The following is a 20,321-nucleotide window of genomic DNA, read 5'->3' on the forward strand; positions in this document are numbered from 1 at the left end:
ATTGACATGACATAACATTTTTATATTGAGCAACACACTGGCTGATTAAAATACAGTTTATGTAAAATATTGTAGCTGTCAATTTTTCAAGGGAATCTGGTGAGATTTCATCCCATGATTCCTGGAGCATCTCCTACAAGATGGATTGTTGGAGTCTTCCTCCGAACCATACGGTCAAGCTGCTCCTTCAACAGCTCAATAGTGTTCAGATCCGGAGACCGTGCTGGCCACTTCGTTACACTCAAATATTGCTGACACATTTTGAAGGTGTGTTTTGGGTCATTGTCCTGTTGTAGGTATTAAGGTGTCCTGAAGGTATTAAGTACTGTTCTAGCATGTTCCGCCAGAGTGCAAGTCCGCCCCTGTGTGTGTGTGTGTGTGTGTGTTGATCTGAAGCAGTGTGTGATCTCTTTCTTTACTGGTGTGAATCGTAAGCAGTGTGAAGATGCACAGTAATAAAAACTGCAGACTGATTTAATCTTTCGTTGATTCTCCTCCAGATGATGATGATGATGATTTGATGATGAGTGAAATGAGAATTGATCTCAAACAAGATCTGAAGTCTTGACCACGAAAATGAAAAAGGTACGTGCCAACCTATGTCGGCATCTGCAAAACATCTGACTTCTCCTTGTATCTGGGAAGATTCATGTGTTCAGGAACACGACGATTGTCATCACTTTGCAGTACAGGCCGGGCAGGAGGCAACGTGCTATAAAGAGGTGGACTTTCGTTGTTATTATTAGGAGACGCTGGTGAATGATGACTCGGAAGCAGATTTTGATTATAAAGACACCCCATCTGCTGTGTAACAGGTTGTGTCCTCTGTTCCACCCTGTTCCCAAAGCATCTGCTGAAACACCTACATTTAACGTAATAAATGCACAAGTACACAATGCACAGCAACAAGCAGCAGACTAGTACAGTTACTACCATTGAAATAAGCCAGGAATAGTCTGTGAACGTTATATTGTCATGGTTCGGGTTAGGATTGTTGAGTGAAGGCATGGTTGCAGTTCTCTTGTGAAGTTCACTTACTCAACACTGAAACAACTGTTAACAAGTGAAGCGCGCGCCGCGCTCAGCTCAGCTTATATAGGGACGCGGCCCGTGTGACGTCACAGGAAAGGTGTTTTCTAGTTGGGGTGTGGACTTGAGCGTGTCTGTGTGTGGTGTTGATTTGAAGCAGCGTGTGATCTTTACCTCTACTGCTATGAATCGTAAACAGTGTGAAAATGCACAAGAAATATACACTGCAAACTGATTTAATAAATAAATGTCACCCAGTAATATATTCTTAAAGGTATTTGGTCCCGGGGGTGGTGGGGGAATTCTAGCGTGAAGGCAACGTCTCGCTTCTCACGTGGTGGAAACACATGTTCAAGTGATGTAAAAGAACGTGTCCAGGAGCTTTGTGTCACGTGATCGTAGGAAGCAACCCACCATCCCTTATACACGCCCGCGCCCACCTGACTGAGCATCAGACATCAGAGCATCATTGATGTACACCGATCAGGTATGAAATTATGGCGTTATAACATTTTCACAGCAAACACCTGCAAATTCGTGCCATTGTCATCAACAGTGTTGGGGGTAACGCGTTACAAGTAACGTGCGTTACGTAATAATATTACTTTCCTGGAGTAACGAGTAAAGTAGCGCGTTACTTTATAAATGTACACATTAATATCTGAGTTCCTTTTTTAAAAAAAAGTAATGCGAGTTACTTTTCAGTTAAATTATTTTGCATAAAAAAATAAAAATTACTGAATTTAAATGAACGTAGTCACGTAGAATCGCGCACTTCAAAAAAAAAAAAATCTGCATGCAAAGCACAGCACTACAGGTGTGTGTGTGTGTGTGTGTGTGTGTGTGTGTGTGTGTGTGTGTGTGTGTGTGTGTGTGTGTATAATGTTGCATATATGGAAATGGAGACAGAAATATGGAAAACTTTTGCCGACTTTCCACCACTGCAGCTCTATGGACTGGTCAGAATAAAAGTTCTCTGTGGGAGACACATGAACGATGGCATCACAGTGGAGATAGAGAGCAAATTCACAGCTCATTTGCTCTTTGTGGGAAGATAAACTGCCACGGTCACTGATAATAGCGCAAACTTTGTAAAAGCGTTCAGAATGTTTCAAGCTGATGATGAAGCAGAGAATGATGTAGACGAGGACGAGGTCATATTTACGGAATTGCAAGATGTTTGACGTGATTACAGCGAAAGGTATGTTCTCCCTCCACATCACCGGTGTGCAGCCCACACCCTTAACCGTATATACACGAACGATAGTTACATTCCTGACGGCGAAGGCAGATTGTAAAGCAGTGTACAGAAGTGCGACTGGAAAGTGTTCAGCCTTGTGGTCAAAATTTAGTCGATCATCTTACTGTTCTCTAAGAAATTATTAAGCATTTCAAATGTCTTTTGCCCTAATATAACTTATTTCTTAATGGCAATTATCTATATTACACCTGTTACACCTGTAAGGCGTGAAAGAGATACAAGTAACGCAAAAGTAACGCAAAAGTAATATAACGCATTACTTCCATAAAAAGTAAACGTAATTAGTTACTTTTTTGGGGAGTAACTCAATATTGTAATGCATTACTTTTAAAAGTAACGTTGCCCAACACTGGTCATCAATGTGGTGGTAGAAAAACAACAAAACAACCATGCAGATACACACCAAGTGCTTCAGTCAATCTTCACATAACATCAGTAGGTAAAAGAAAACATCTCTGATCTGACTTTGATGATAGAGCATGGATGGTGGCTCCAGAAGTGCTGGAACTAAGATCCTCGCCACATAAAGTGCATGTGTGCAACTGGTGCAAACAGTGCAAAAAACAACACAAGACAGTGCAAGACAACACAGGACAGTGCAGGACAATACACAATACACAAAATATAAAAATAGCAGTAGCTCCGCCAGTAAAACCTGTTGTGACAGGATAAGGTGCACAGTAGCAGAAATGTAAACAGAATTTTGCAATTCTATAATAGTATAAAAAATGCTGAAACAGGTAGTTTAAGAGAAAGAAAATGTCATGCCACTGCATCCAAAGACATCTTTTTTTTTTAGCTATAAACAGGTGGGGTTTGAGTTTGAGGTAGGGCTTTTGATTGTGTTGTACTTGACACGGAGATACAGCTGGAGGCGGTAGTGCACCAATTTTGTTGCAATTCGTTAATGAAGAGACGACAAGCTCATTGTTTTGATGGCAGCGGTGCGATTAGATGATGTGGGCTGGTTAAAAAGTAAATGCTATCACTTTAAGACCAGAAGTACAGACATACATCGTGGTGCTTCATGTGTATCCATCTGGTTAAGCTGGGGAACATCAGACGAGATGAGCTCCAAAGAAATCTTTTTTCTGAAGACCACCCCCATCCAGGGTTTTACAGTTTGTCATGCATGCAGTCCAAATATTCCAATGTTTTAATATTTTACAATGGGTTTTCATTATACATCGAAAAAAACATGGCACTGTTCTTTATGTTCTCTTTAGAAATGTTACACTTTCGCATGAGTGTCTAGTAAATGTTTTGCTAATTTTTACCGAAATTAAAATCAGTTACCCAGCCTCACATTTCATAATTGTAGTGATTTGTGCAACAAATTAGGGAGAATGTTATTCTGTTTCCATGCACTTTCATAAAAATAAAAAATAAACAATAATACAAAAATGCAGGAGAGAAAATTGACATAACATTTTTATATTGAGCAACACACTGGCTGATTAAAATACAGTTTATGTAAAATATTGTAGCTGTCAATTTTTCAAGATAATCTGGTGAGATTTCATCCCATGATTCCTGGAGCATCTCCTACAAGATGGATTGTTGGAGTCTTCCTCCGAACCATACGCTCAAGCTGCTCCTTCAACAGCTCAATAGTGTTCAGATCCGGAGACCGTGCTGGCCACTTCGTTACACTCAAATATTGCTGACACATTTTGAAGGTGTGTTTTGGGTCATTGTCCTGTTGTAGGATGAAATTGGCCCAAATCAAGTGCTGTCCCCAGGGTATGGCATGGCATTGCAAAATCTTGTGATAGCTTTCCTTCCTCAAGGTCTCCAAAGCACCCCCAGACTATCACGGTGCCTCCACCATGCTTAACTGAAGGTATTAAGCACTGTTCTAGCATCATTTCATTTGTTCCGCCAGATGGCCAGTCCGCCCCTGTGTGTGTTTGTGTTGATCTGAAGCAGTGTGTGATCTCTTTCTTTACTGGTGTGAATCGTAAGCAGTGTGAAGATGCACAGTAATAAAAACTGCAGACTGATTTAATCTTTCGTTGATTCTCCTCCAGATGATGATGATGATGATGATTTGATGATGAGTGAAATGAGAATTGATCTCGAGCAAGATCTGAAGTCTTGACCACGAAAATGAAAAAGGTACGTGCCAACCTATGTCGGCATCTGCAAAACATCTGACTTCTCCTTGTATCTGGGAAGATTCATGTGTTCAGGAACACGACGATTTTCATCACTTTGCAGTACAGGCCGGGCAGGAGGCAACGTGCTATAAAGAGGTGGACTTTCGTTGTTATTATTAGGAGACGCTGGTGAATGATGACTCGGAAGCAGATTTTGATTATAAAGACACACCATCTGCTGTGTAACAGGTTGTGTCCTCCGTTCCCCCCTGTACCCAAAGCATCTGCTGAAACACCTACATTTAACGTAATAAATGCACACGTACAGAATGCACATCAACAAGCTGAGGATTAGTACAGTTACTACCATTGAAATAAGCCAGGAATAGTCTGTGAACGTTATATTGTGATTGTCATGGTTATGATTGTTGAGTGAAGGCATGGTTTCAGTTCTCTTGTAAAGTTCACCTAATCAACACGGAAACAACTGGACAAGTGAAGCGCGCGCCGCGTTTAGCTCAGCTTATATAGGGACGCGGCCCGTGTGACGTCACAGGAAAGGTGTTTTCTAGTTTGGGTGTGGACTTGAGCGTGTCTGTGTGGGGGGAATTCTAGCGTGAAGGCAACGTCTCGCTTCTCACGTGGTGGAAACACATGTTCAAGTGATGTAAAAGAACGTGTCCAGGAGCTTTGTGTCACGTGATCGTAGGAAGCAACCCACCATCCCTTATACACGCCCGCGCCCACCTGACTGAGCATCAGACATCAGAGCATCATTGATGTACACCGATCAGGTATTAAATTATGGCGTTATAACATTTTCACAGCAAACACCTGCAAATTCGTGCCATTGTCATCAACAGTGTTGGGGGTAACGCGTTACAAGTAACGTGCGTTACGTAATAATATTACTTTCCTGGAGTAACGAGTAAAGTAGCGCGTTACTTTATAAATGTACACATTAATATCTGAGTTCCTTTTTAAAAAAAAAGTAATGCGAGTTACTTTTCAGTTAAATTATTTTGCATAAAAAAATAAAAATTACTGAATTAAAATGAACGTAGTCACGTAGAATCGCGCACTTCAAAAAAAAAAAAATCTGCATGCAAAGCACAGCACTACAGGTGTGTGTGTGTGTGTGTGTGTGTGTGTGTGTGTGTGTGTGTGTGTGTATAATGTTGCATATATGGAAATGGAGACAGAAATATGGAAAACTTTTGCTGACTTTCCACCACTGCAGCTCTATGGACTGGTCAGAATAAAAGTTCTCTGTGGGAGACACATGAACGATGGCATCACAGTGGAGATAGAGAGCAAATTCACAGCTCATTTGCTCTTTGTGGGAAGATAAACTGCCACGGTCACTGATAATAGCGCAAACTTTGTAAAAGCGTTCAGAATGTTTCAAGCTGATGATGAAGCAGAGAATGATGTAGACGAGGACGAGGTCATATTTACGGAATTGCAAGATGTTTGACGTGATTACAGCGAAAGGTATGTTCTCCCTCCACATCACCAGTGTGCAGCCCACACCCTTAACCGTATATACACGAACGATAGTTACATTCCTGACGGCGAAGGCAGATTGTAAAGCAGTGTACAGAAGTGCGACTGGAAAGTGTTCAGCCTTGTGGTCAAAATTTAGTCGATCATCTTACTGTTCTCTAAGAAGTTATTAAACATTTCAAATGTCTTTTGCCCTAATATAACTTATTTCTTAATGGCAATTATCTATATTACACCTGTTACACCTGTAAGGCGTGAAAGAGATACAAGTAACGCAAAAGTAACGCAGAAGTAATATAACGCATTACTTCCATAAAAAGTAAACGTAATTAGTTACTTTTTTGGGGAGTAACTCAATATTGTAATGCATTACTTTTAAAAGTAATGTTGCCCAACACTGGTCATCAATGTGGTGGTAGAAAAACAACAAAACAATCATGCAGATACACACCAAGTGCTTCAGTCAATCTTCACATAACATCAGTAGGTAGAAGAAAACATCTCTGATCTGACTTTGTTGATAGAGCATGGATGGTGGCTCCAGAAGTGCTGGTTTGTGTATTTCACAAACATCTCATTTTCTGATTGTTATTCCCAACCGTTTCTTGTGTTTACACAGAAAAACGTAAAAGGGAACTTCGAGTGAGTGATGATTCTATGGATGGAAATGAGCAACAATTTACATTTTACAAATACAAATACATTTTACGTGTTTGCTATTGGACTTTTAATAATGTCTAATAAAGGAAGATAATCGTATAGATGCAAGTTTCAAGGAACATCCTTAAACCACCAATTTGCAACTTTTCAGAGTCCATTACATCTGCTTGTGGGTACAGCAATCTTTCATTACAGTGAATTGATCCACAGCATTGAACAGACTGATGCAATAACACAGATCACATAATCTGTGCTGTCTTTCACACATGCCATTAGAGTCATTTCTCAAAAGTCACATAATTAGATAATTAAAGTGTCGTGTGATCTCAGTTTATATATCTGATTCTGTAGAAGGTGCTGAAAAAAAAATATCATGAAGACCAAGGAGTTATGAAGACATGTCTGGAGAAAGTTCAGAGCTTGGTTATAAAAATGTCCCAAACATCATGCAAATCACACTTAAGCTCAGTTCTAGATAAATAAATAAATTAATAAATAAATAATTAAATAAATAGGAAAAGACTATTACTGTGAGGATGAACCTCATCAACATGAGGAAACTAAGAATTAATCTGTGAAGCAACTAATGTAATGTTACAGAAACTGGATAGAGCCACAGCTTTAATAGAAGAAACTGTTCACATGGTATCCAAATCCTGGGCAATTCAAAAGTTGGCAAAAAAGCAAAATAGACAAAGTTTCTGCTTAGGTTCCTGAGGCAGAAGTTCACTATCCAGCAGATCAACAATTCTAAGCATAATGACAAATCTACACTGAAGTAGCTAAAAACCAAGAATCTGAATGTATTTGATTGGCGCAGTCAACACCAAGACCTTAGTATGATTGAAAATCTATGGCAAGACTTCAAGCTGCAGGCATCCAAACTGTCCTAGAAGAGGTGGTTCTACTGAATATTGACCTGGATAAGTAAATACTTATGTAAATTCAATGGTAAACATTTTTAATTATGTTTAATTCAAATTTCAGGTCATAACACACCGCAAAATGTGAAGAAGTTTGGGTAAAACTTTCTTTTTTTTTTTACTTTTTGTAAAGCAAATATCTGAATCGTGAAGTGAAAGAAGGAGTGTATCTGTGCTGATCCAGAGAACAGACTGAATTAATTAATAAAAACAAAAAGGAACAGAATAATAATGTAGGAAGAGACACTGGCTGTGAATTAAAGAGGACTAATCATCAGTTCTCTCTTTCAGGTTTATAGACAACAACAAACATAACAACTTTCCTTGTGAGGATCTTTCATTGAAACACAACATTAAAGACACCAATTCATATCATTTCATATAATATCATTTCATTTCATATTATTTTGCTGACTGTACATTCTTAATTCATCTTCTTCTTCTTCTTTCAGCTTCTCCCATTAGGGGTCGCCGCAGCAGATCGTCCATCTCCATACTACTCCGTCCTCTACATCTGCCTCTTTCAAACCAACTACCTGCATGTCTTCTATCACCACATCCATATACCTCCTCCTTTCTCCACCTCCTGTCTTTTACTCAATGCCACTGTCTCTAAACCATACAACATTGCAGGTCTCCCCACAGACCTATAAACATTCCCTTTCATTCCTCTTCTCTCCAGCACGTACCTCCACCTCTCCAGGCTCTTCTCAACCTGCTCTCTACTCTCAAAACAAATCAAAAGATCACCTGCAAACATCATAGTCCATGGAGACTCCTGTCTGACCTAGTCCATCAACCTGTCCATCACCACTGCAAACAGAAAAGGGCTCAGAGCCGATCCTTGATGCAGTCCAACCTCCACCTTGAACCAGTCTGTCGTTCCTACTGCACACTTTATTGCTGTCACACTGTCCCTTATTAAAATGTACAACATGCATTCAAGTCGACTTTATGAATTTTTGCTTTCAGTGCAGGAATGAAATAATTAATAACAGGTCAGGTAAATTAATGATCTGAAAAATATATTAATGAATGACACATCATATTTTATTATGTTGAATATTCTAGAAGATTCTGTAAGATAGAGAGAATTGTTATTCTCTTGCATTGTTGTAATTTCTTGTTATTACTTACATTACAGTAGCTCATAGTAGTAAACTATTATTCGATCAACAAATGCTGAAAACATTTAAACTTTACTACAATATCAGTGTCATTGTGCTGAGAATATTCTTTTGGTGGCCTTTTAAAGGAACATTAAGTATCTGTGTAATACTAAAGTATGTCCAATAAAGTTTAGCTACAACCAATTGACACAATTACACTATTACTAAACTGCAGTATATGGACACAAGTTTGTGGACACTTCAATGGAGGTTGAATCACTTCATCCTCCATTCTTATTTCAAAATGTTCCACTAGATATTGGAGTGTGTGCTTGTGGAGATCTGTGCTCATTCAGCCACAAAAATGTTAGTAAAGTCAAGTACTGATGTAGGGTGAGGAAGCCTGGGGTGCAGTCAGCATGAAAAATGTATCCCAAAGGTGTTCAGTAAGGTTGCGTTAAGAGCTCTATAGCAGTCCACTCAGGATCTTCCACTCTAAACCATGTAAAGAATATCTTCACAGAGCTGGATTTGTGCATAGAGGTATTATCATGCTGAAACAGGTAGTTTAAGAGAAAGAAAATTTCATGCCACTGCATCCAAAGACATCTTTTTTTTTAGCTATAAACAGGTGGGGTTTGAGTTTGAGGTAGGGCTTTTGATTGTGTTGTACTTGACACGGAGATACAGCTGGAGGCGGTAGTGCACCAATTTTGTTGCAATTCGTTAATGAAGAGACGACAAGCTCATTGTTTTGATGGCAGCCGTGCGATTAGATGATGTGGGCTGGTTAAAAAGTAAATGCTATCACTTTAAGACCAGAAGTACAGACATACATCGTGGTGCTTCATGTGTATCCATCAGGTTAAGCTGGGGAACATCAGACGAGATGAGCTCCAAGGAATCTTTCTGAAGACCCCCCATCCAGGGTTTTACAGTTTGTCATGCATGCAGTCCAAATATTCCAATGGTATAATATTTTACAATGGGTTTTATTTATACATAAAAAAACATGGCACTATTCTTTATGTTCTCTTTAGAAATGTTACACTTTCGCATGAGTGTCTAGTAAATGTTTTGCTAATTTTTACCGAAATTAAAATCAGTTACCCAGCCTCACATTTCATAATTGTAGTGATTTGTGCAACAAATTAGGAAGAATGTTATTCTGTTTCCATGCACTTTCATAAAAAAACAAAAACAATAATACAAAAATGCAGGAGAGAAAATTGACATGACATAACATTTTTATATTGAGCAACACACTGGCTGATTATAATACAGTTTGTGTAAAATATTGTAGCTGTCAATTTTTCAAGATAATCTGGTGAGATTTCATCCCATGCTTCCTGGAGCATCTCCTACAAGATGGATTGTTGGAGTCTTCCTCCGAACCATACGCTCAAGCTGCTCCTTCAAGCTGCTCAATAGTGTTCAGATCCGGAGACCGTGCTGGCCACTTCGTTACACTCAAATATTGCTGACACATTTTGAAGGTGTGTTTTGGGTCATTGTCCTGTTGTAGGTATTAAGGTGTCCTGAAGGTATTAAGTACTGTTCTAGCATGTTCCGCCAGAGTGCAAGTCCGCCCCTGTGTGTGTGTGTTGATCTGAAGCAGTGTGTGATCTCTTTCTTTACTGGTGTGAATCGTAAGCAGTGTGAAGATGCACAGTAATAAAAACTGCAGACTGATTTAATCTTTCGTTGATTCTCCTCCAGATGATGATGATGATGATGATTTGATGATGAGTGAAATGAGAATTGATTTCGAGCAAGATCTGAAGTCTTGACCACGAAAATGAAAAAGGTACGTGCCAACCTATGTCGGCATCTGCAAAACATCAGACTTCTCCTCGTATCTGGGAAGATTCATGTGTTCAGGAACACGACGATTGTCATCACTTTGCAGTACAGGCCGGGCAGGAGGCAACGTGTTATAAAGAGGTGGACTTTCGTTGTTATTATTAGGAGACGCTGGTGAATGATGACTCGGAAGCAGATTTTGATTATAAAGACACACCATCTGCTGTGTAACAGGTTCTGTCCTCTGTTCCCCCCTGTACCCAAAGCATCTGCAGAAACACCTCCTTATAACGCAATAAATGCACAAGTACAGAATGCACAATAACATGCAGTAGATTAGTACAGTTACTACAATTGAAAGAAGAAAATAGAGTTTGACCGGTGTATCGTCCGGTTCATGGTAGGGGTTATGCTTGTTGAGTGAAGGCATGGTTTCAGTTCTCTTGTGAAGTTCACTTACTCAACACGGAAACACCTAGACAAGTGAAGCGCGCGCCGCGTTTAGCTCAGCTTATATAGGGACGCGGCCCGTGTGACGTCACACACTGAAAACCCTAATAAGTTCAATGAACTCAACGTATTGAGTAAACTCATTCCCTCAATTGAATTGAGTAATGGATTTTCCAAAACTTGTTTATTCAAGTTTACTTAATTGGTGCTCATGTAGACTGTACTTAAATTGTTAAGTTCATCTAACTTGGTGTTGTATAATTTGCACTTAAACTATTACGTTCGCTTACTTACATATTTAAGTCAACTTAAAAATTAAAACTGAAATTGCAAATGATTATAAATTGAATTGACTAATATCACTGTTCTTTTGACTGTTCAAAAAACACATTGAACATCATATTAAATGTATTTATTGTGCAAAATTGTTTAAACATTAAAACATTTAAATTTTATAAATCAAACAGAACTGGTCACAGCCACACTGTACAAACATGTACAGATAAATGATATAAATTACATTTCAGTTTAAATTTCATAAACATACTGTATCAGAAAACACCCAGGTCACAGCCACAGTCTGCAACACTGTACAGGTGGTAACAATATCCCACAGTAACTGCTGCACAACATCACTGCTAGAACTTTGTGCATTTAAACAACTAAACATTTTTTATTAACAAAAAAAGCTGGTTTGCCAAAGACTGTACTGTGCTTGAGTGCATTCTGTCCCACTGACACCAGTACACGCTGTATGAGATCAAATGTGTGTGAGAGTGATTTGGGGTAATTCAGGTCTAATTTCCACATGTTCTTGTTTCACCTGCAATATAAAAACTATTGAAAATATAAAAAAAAAGTGACAGTCATTGACAAAACATCATAAACAAATTTATATTTTATTATAATTCATAATATTCAAAATTAATGTTATTAATAAAACCAGCCTAAACCAGCAAATACGGATAGGTTAGCTAGACAATTAATTATTGATGATAAATGTGAAGATGGACTGCTGAAGAACACGTTTTTCTTCCAAAAACACACGATTAACTAATGTATAAAGAATTTACATCTTCCAAGTCAAATTCAGTTTCTCAATATGATTTCTAAAATAATGTTTACAAAATTGATAACGATGTTAGCAAAGTCTGAACGGGAAACACAACGTGTCTGAGAGATTTGTAATGATGGCTGGACGATTCTTTGTTATATAAATGTAAAATAAAGCTTTAAACAAACATATTTGACAATTAAAATAATATTTATTTTTCAAGTTCATTTCTGCATAATAACTTTACTTACCGAGTTTAAAATGGCGAACAACGAGTAGATTAATTCCAAAACTTTCCGGTGTTGTGCCTAATTAAAACCCCCTGAAATCAACCCCCCTTCGCGTGCACGCGGACAGTACCGTTGTATTTCCTGTAGATGGCACTAAAAACACGGAAGGTTGGTTTCAAATGTTTTCCTGGTCTTAACGCCAAAAGATAAATTTAAAAAAAAAAAATCGAAAATGTCCTCTACAGACGGAGTGCGCATGCTCGGATTGACTACTTTTCTTGTGTTTCGGTGATTTAGATATTTCGGCCGAAAATCTTCGGTGCATCGCTGTAATTGCATCACTGCATTTCGTTGCTGTGTACCTGTACAATGCAATGACAATAAAGTTGTATCTATCTATAATTAATGATTGGCCTCACGCGGCCCGGACAGGGACGTACAAAGGGCCGGATGTGGCCCGTGGGCCGTAGTTTGCCCAGGTCTGATATACCGCAAAGTTTTCCAGTAGGGGCAAGCTCATTTAAGTCTTAAAAATACCGTATTGAACTCAACCGAAGCGAACAGGCACATTAAAAAACAAACAAACACACACAAACTTCGATATGAACGTAAGAGCCGCATGAAACCAGCCAAAGAGCCGTTGGTTGGCCACCCATGCACTACAGACACTGTAACCAATAATTGTGATAGATAGTAAATAATCTTGCCCATAGAAAACAGTAAATACCCAGATATTATCACCACTTTTCTCTCCACAGACATGGCACAGCTGGCTCAGGTCATCTTAAATAACCAATTCAAGTGAGAAGATGATATGATTTGCATTGAATGTACAGTCAGTGAATGAGTCAAATAAAAAAGCATTTTTAAGACTTTATTTCATACATACAATGAATTATATACATGGATGCAAGAAAACCTTTAATGCATTTTAGTCTCTTTAGTCTTGTTATATTCAACTTGTTAGAAATTCTTTGTCACTATGAGCAAACTCTTCAGTATTATTATTCATGGAAAATTGCTACCAGCCATATTTACATTTACTCATTTAGCAGATGCTCTTCTCCAGAGCGACTCACTAAGCAGACAGAAAACAGATGGTACGATGATGCATGTACACTCAAGGAGGACCAAACCTAGGAACAAGAGCGTTTACCAAGCGCCATGCTAGCTGAGGAATGTTGCAGCAGTTTTATATATAAATATCAGCAATAGTTACATAGTGAATATAACGGCTCTTTGGCATATAAATGTGAATGTAATTTATGGCTGATTGGTTTTTCCTTCAAAGGATATCGGCATTAACATAACTGTATAACATGTTAAAATATATTGTTTTTTATGAAACTTGTTTTTTTTCATATTAGATCCTTACTCCAGCATTTTGAACCATTTTAAGGCCAGGGGCTACAGCCCAACACTTTAGTGCAGAGGTTAAGCAGATCTCCCCACTGAAGCCCCAAGCTCTAGCACTAAATATAATGTTTATCTTGAAATGAATACAGCAGATGACAAATTGGCATGATTTTTCTACATTGATGAACTGAGACTCATCCAATTCATCTGATCCATATATAAGCGTATAAAAGCTTTATAAAAGCTAACACTGGGCCGTTCTAAACCTTTGGTAAATGGAATCCTGGGTTTCTTTTCACACTGTTTAACAGTTAATCCTGTGTATTAATCTGACGTTCCACATTGTACATTCCTGCTAAAGTTCTTTGCATTTGCATATTTTCATTGACAATAACCGTAACTGGATACATACAGTTGAATACTTGGTTATTTCTGAACCCAGATATCTGACCATCTGGGTTCTTCTGAAAATTGTGTGCTGACCATAACTGTATAAATAAAACCTTTTCCCTCTCCAATTGATTATTTGTCACTATTTGATATAATTAATTTATTTTATTCATTTTTCTGCAACTACTTCACAGAGTTTCATGGACTACAAAGAATGTAATGACATTCTGTTCAGTTTCTGATCTGTTAGTAAACCATTTGTTGCTGATTCTAAATTATTTTTAAGTTCAATTCAATTTTATTTGTTCAGCACCCTATTGACTATTAACTCCTATTAACTTTATCCCTAGTGAGATGGAAACAGGTTATGATGGCAAGGCACATAAAATAACTTCTTGAGATGATATGAAGGAGAAGAATCCATGAGAGGAACCAGATTTTAAACAGAACCTATTCTGAGCAGGGGTTCAGTGTTGGGGTTTTCAGCTAATAGAGTTTTAAGAGGAGTCATTATAAGTCATTATAGCAGATTTGTTCCCCATTCATTGTAGCAGTCCACAACAATGAAACAAACGTGCACAAAATAATTGATTAGATTAGATAAGATTAGATTCAACATTATTGTTTCATTACAAGGCAATAAAATACAGTTAGCATCCAACCAGAAGTGCATTGGTAGCAGTGTAAAATATTTATATATGTACAGGTTGGTAATGCTATGATATACGATTGATATAATTAAAATAAATTAATAAATAATGATGAATGAATGACATGAATAAAAGTAATGTTTATGAAAAGGTTATATACATATGTGCAAAAATGTATGTGCACAAAATAATTGTTTATATTAATTAATACTAAATAGACCATATTCAGATTTTCTAACTCACCCCTAATGGATGTCTATAAGATACTTAAATTGTCCATTTGAGATAACAATTAAAGAGCAGCTATTATGTCAGAAACATTGTAATCCCTTGAAAGAAAGCAAAAAGTTGAAGATGAATTTACGAAGATTATATATTGCAATTACTATGATAATTGTGTCTATGGTTGAGTTTTCTTATAAACAGTTAAATGCTTAATTTTCCTTGTCCTGGGGGTAAAAGAGGAGTTTAGAAAGGATAATAACCCAGGGTTAAGTGCAGTGTGAAAGCCAGTGACTCTCAGTGGTCTAAATAGCATGAAAAGGGTTAACACATACATTTATTTTGGACATATAACAATGTAAGAGTATACTTATACTCTTACATTGTTATATGTCCAAAATAAATGTATTTCAAGAATAGTCAAATAAACTATACTGTAGATACATCAAAATAACATGGAGTGTAACAATATGATGGTTATGATGGCAAAGTAAAAAAAAAGTTTTTGTAAACAATGGAAGAGCAGGTCGAACACAATGAATTACTACTATCATTTCACTTTTACAGTTAAACATTTATACATTTTATATAATTAGATTTTAAAATATGTAAAATCATATACAATTTGACTGTAAACTTTTTCAATCGCTTAGATTTGAAACTCCTATACACACTAGCCAAGATGAAGCCATGACTATAGTCATTTGTAAGAGTATCACATTCTATTAAAAAGAAAAAACCTATAATAAAAAAAGAATTACAGCATATTTGGAAAGATTTACAATGAGATTACAAAGCTCATAGACAATTAACTCTTATCTGCTCAGTTAAACCATGAGGAATGTATTTCATTAGCTCAGGTTTCTTGTTTATTCATGATTTTGCAATCATTATTTGGATCATGATAAAACTTTATGTTCATAAAATTGCTGATAATATCCAGCTCAACAGCAAGTGATATAAACATGAGGATACCAAAGTTGGATACCAAAATCTAAAACAAAACCCTTTTGAAGGAAGTATGTCAGAAACAGTTATTGTAATTACTTGAAATGAAGCAACATTTGGAGATGAATTTATGACTAGCAATACAATTGTTCATTTTTGTAATGCCAATAAAGCAACCTTTAAATTTTTTAATTTATGAACATTATATATTGGAATTACTATGCTAAATGTGTCTGACCGCATGGTTGAGTTTTCTTTTAAAGGGTAATTTGGAAATTTTTTCTCAAACTGGGGGTAAAAGAGAAGTTTGCAAAAGGATAATAACCCAGGGTTAAGTGAAGTTTTAAAAGCCCTATAGTGTAAAAGCAGTAAATGGATGAGAGTGACCATAAATATCTAAATAAACATAAAAAAGGATTAGCACCTATATTTATTTTGAATAAATTATATACTAAATTTCACAAATAGTCAAATAAAGTATTGATACACTAAAATAACACTGAGTGCTCATGCATATGACCTTATGTATTGAACAGCCAACATCAATTCGAGAAGCTATGGACATTACTCCTGACACTTTTTTCCTTCCAGAACGATAGCTCTTCTGGTTCAGAGAAAACTAGACGGTTAGCCCAGTCGACCGCACAGAGGAATGAACCAGACATCCTTCTAGTTAAATACATTCAGCTACGAATGAGCCTGGATTCTGCCTCCATAATGAACAATGATGATTCATGAGGGTTAGGAGGTCAAAATATATCCAGCATGGCCAGAACTACTTCCAGCAGCTTCATATAGAGAAGCACGCCAAACCAAACCACATCTGATCCACCACCAGGAGCAGAGCCAAAGTGCTTAAATCCAGCGACTTGTCATTAAATATAAACAGTGCATCTATTTTCTTGCGGACAGGAGAACAGTAATGTCAGCAAGCACCTCATAAAGCCATGAACAGCAGCCTGGCTCCCAGCAGGGTGTCTGATCTATAGCGTGTGTCTGATCTAACCTCTCTATTGTCACTTTTCACGTCTTTTTTTGACAGCGTCAAAAAAAAGTGGAAAGTGAGTGCCTGATTTCAAACATGGAGCATATTAAAGGGATAGATTTTTTTCTTACAGTTATTATAATCACTGAATCATGACAAATTTCCAATTCGAAATTCCTAGCTGTTTTTTTTATTCTTCTTCTTTTCATTGTGCTTCATCATGGTCCTTTGCTACCTTTGCAAAATCTATAATGGAACATGTCTAGACATTTGTGGAATTTTAAAAAGATAGCGGTGTGAATTCTAACAAAATTAGGAATGTTGTACGAGCAAACATTTTTTTTAATTTTTGTTAGTTGTGTCACATGACATCCTCATTTTCATAGCTTAGGAAGCTCTGGACATATGGAGAAGTGGTAACTCAGTGGTTAAGGCTCTTTTTTTACTAATAGGAAGGGTGAGAGTTCAAGCCCCCAAGCTGCCATTATTGAGCCCTTGAGCAAAAAAAAAAAAAAAAGACACATTTTAAATAATGTCCTTATTATGTACTGAAGTTTAAAAATAAGTTGGTTTTGGATACACTTTTATTTAAAAATTATTTTAATACAATAAAAACAAGATTTATGAATTTTAAAGTTAAAATATTGTTAAGGTTTTGAGTTTTCAAAGTTGTTTTTCACTGTTCGGTTTAAGTTTAAATTAGTTTTTTATTTATTTTGTAAATATATGTTGTCAGGAGAACTCGATTTGGTGTTGGGGACAATACTACTGGTTTCCCACCTATTATTTGTACCAGCCCACCCTAATATAAATAAAAGGTACCAAACAGGGCTGGTACCTTTTTTTCAGACTGCAAAAGGTTGAAGAGGGTGTATGAGGGGTGTATGTATTTTGCCAAAACCCTGGTGGTTTTTCAGATGCAGTGTGTAGTGTAAATGTCCATGATAAAGGCAAGAGAGACCCAAAGATCTTCTGATTATTTTTAGCTAAAAGAATGTTAACACACATAAACGTGAGCTTTTCCTCATATGTTGCATGAGCAAACTGTGATTTCCTTGTTATAACTTTGATGTTATTTATATACATATAATGTATAACATTACAGTCTAATTCTCACAGGTGACAAACATTCATTGTTAGCACAGAGTACAATGAGAAAAAACACAGGTTTCAATCCTGTCACTGGTAGTTGATCACATCTATCCAATCAGAGCAGGCCGTTTGTTTCTGCATGGTAGGAGGACTGAGATTGTGGCGTATTATTTCCGGTTGAACCTCTTGTGTCTCCATGACTTAGATTCACATGAATACAAATGAGGCTGTGGGACACGATGCCACGATGACTCTCAGAACATATATGAAATCCTTCTGTAAGATGAGCTGACTGTTCATGTGGAATTGTGTAAATTGGCATGGCTTGTCATGTGTGAGTGTGTGACAGAGATGACAGAGGGTTGTTTTGCAATAGGATTTCACAACAAGCACAAGAGGAACCACCTTTCAGCACAGAATAGAGTCTAATATATTTTACCACAGTGTTGGTTTTATTTCAAATCCGATTGGTCAGAAAGCGTTAGTTATCTGTAACAGCAGCTCTATCAGTCACTGAGCTCAATATGCTCTTGCTCTAATATATAGTGCACAATCTGTCCTCTTTTATATAAATGAACTCACAGATGCACCCTGATTGTCTAGTGTCACTGTGATTGCCAAATAAAAGAAACCCAGAAAGCATGGCTAGTTTTGCTCCATATAATTTAAATGTAAAAAAAAAAAAAAAAAAAGAAAAAATTGTATTGTAATCATACAAACATGTTTAACTGTTAACATATTCTGTAAGGAGATGTTTATTGAGACATGATCAAATTACATTTTCAGCATTCGGCAGATGCCCTTATCCAGAGCGTCTTATATTTGTCTCATCCATACAACCGAGGCAGGGAGCAGGAGTGGGAGGTTGGTGAGGCTGGGATTTGAACTCATAACCTTCAAATTCAAAGACCAATGTCTTAACCACTAAGATACCACTTCCTAGTTCCACAACACAAGTCTTCATTAACAGCCAAGAGATCCATGAAGTTAATCCTGAACCATCTAGAGACGTATCAGTGCCAATTGGATCCCACTGCATGTGTGGAGTTTGCCATTGGACCTCCTGAAGTGTTTAAAGGCTCTGGCATGGAGAAGCTGATGCTGGATCTGTGATGATCACAAATGTTGAGCTCAGTAGCTCCTACTTTTATACCAAAGACTGTTGAAAGAACATTTACTTATAATCTTATACTCCAGTACTCATGCTAGTTCTCACTCTCCAGTGTTCTGTATTGTTGAAAGATTTATGATCAAACTCTTGATGTCACCCGAATGAGGATGGGTTCCCCTTTTGAGTCTGGTTCCTCTCAAGGTTTCTTCCTCATTACATCTAAGGGAGTTTTTCCTTGCCACAGTCGCCACGGCTGCTCATCAGGGATAAATGCACACCATTCACCTTGACTGTTGATTTCTGTAAAGCTGCTTTGAGACAATATCTGTTGTGAAAAGCGCTATACAAATAAACTTGACTTAATGAGCATCTCAAGAACATTGAGGATGTAAAATTTGCAAATAAATTGACTTCAAAAAACTTCAAAAAAGAAAAAAATGAGATTTATAATAAAATCTTACAGTGACATAAGTAACAGGAACTAACATGTTCTGTGATATAAACTGCATTTGTTGATAAATTGCTGTTACATGAGAGGAAAACCACTAACCCACACATGGTGGAGATGCAGGAAGTGGTATATGTAACACTGGTTTGCCTCAAGAAAAGTGTCAGGGGGTTCTTTGGTAGAAACTGGATTTTTCAGGTGAGTTGAAATTATGTTATGGCCCATAGAATATGAGCCATAATAGATGCTGGAATATATGTCTCTTTTACAGCTTAAAGCTTTTGGCCAAGATACAACAAAAACCCTACTGTTAATAATAATCCAAACTGAAAAAGTATAATTCACTTAGTAAGATAAATATCCAGCAGAACTTTTATATCTTATTATTTTTATACACAGTACTGTCTCCTAATAAATGAAAATATCCAATTACACCATGGTACATTTTATGCTTCCAAAATCTTGGTTTGTGTGCTAGGACAAAGTCACATCTGAAATATAGAGGCCAGGTTGTCAGGGACTGTTAGCATCCACAGGAGACAAATGTCTCCTTTTCTTCCTGTCTTTTCTTCAATTACAATGCTTATGTAAGACTGTTGTGGTCAATGTGGGTTTGTTAACTAGTCTGAGACATTAGCACTTTCACTGAGGCACTGGATTCCTTCCCATCTTCACAAGTAGGCGTAATAGAAACTTTCAGATACAGCTGAGAGCTTCGCCTGAAAACCAGGAATTAAGCGAAGATTAGAAGCATGTAAATTCACAGCAGTTTGCACATCTCATTTATATTTATAATTTTTTTTGAAGGTTAAGATTAAGGCCTGGGGTTAGAATTAGATACAAACACATTACTATTGCTCATTCAATCTCATGATTTTCTCATGAGATTGTGTGGTTGGGTGTAGCTTAAACTGGGACACTAGTTTGTAGAGTAATGTCAATACATCAGCATTGTGCTGGGTGTGATTCAGCTATTTACTCATATGGCTAGGGTC

At 37.2% G+C, this 20,321-nt stretch overlaps 1 long non-coding RNA gene across 1 annotated transcript; it reads left to right on the forward strand.

Annotated features, from left to right (window-relative positions):
* Positions 1 to 1,333: 1,333 nt before the first annotated feature.
* Positions 1,334 to 7,965, forward strand: LOC124378193. The gene is made up of 3 exons (XR_006924173.1): positions 1,334 to 1,516; positions 7,770 to 7,804; positions 7,931 to 7,965. It is a non-coding gene; the product is annotated as an uncharacterized LOC124378193 (long non-coding RNA).
* Positions 7,966 to 20,321: the final 12,356 nt, after the last annotated feature.

The sequence above is a fragment of the Silurus meridionalis genome, chromosome 24 (assembly GCF_014805685.1).
Source record: "Silurus meridionalis isolate SWU-2019-XX chromosome 24, ASM1480568v1, whole genome shotgun sequence".
Lineage (NCBI taxonomy): Eukaryota > Metazoa > Chordata > Actinopteri > Siluriformes > Siluridae > Silurus > Silurus meridionalis.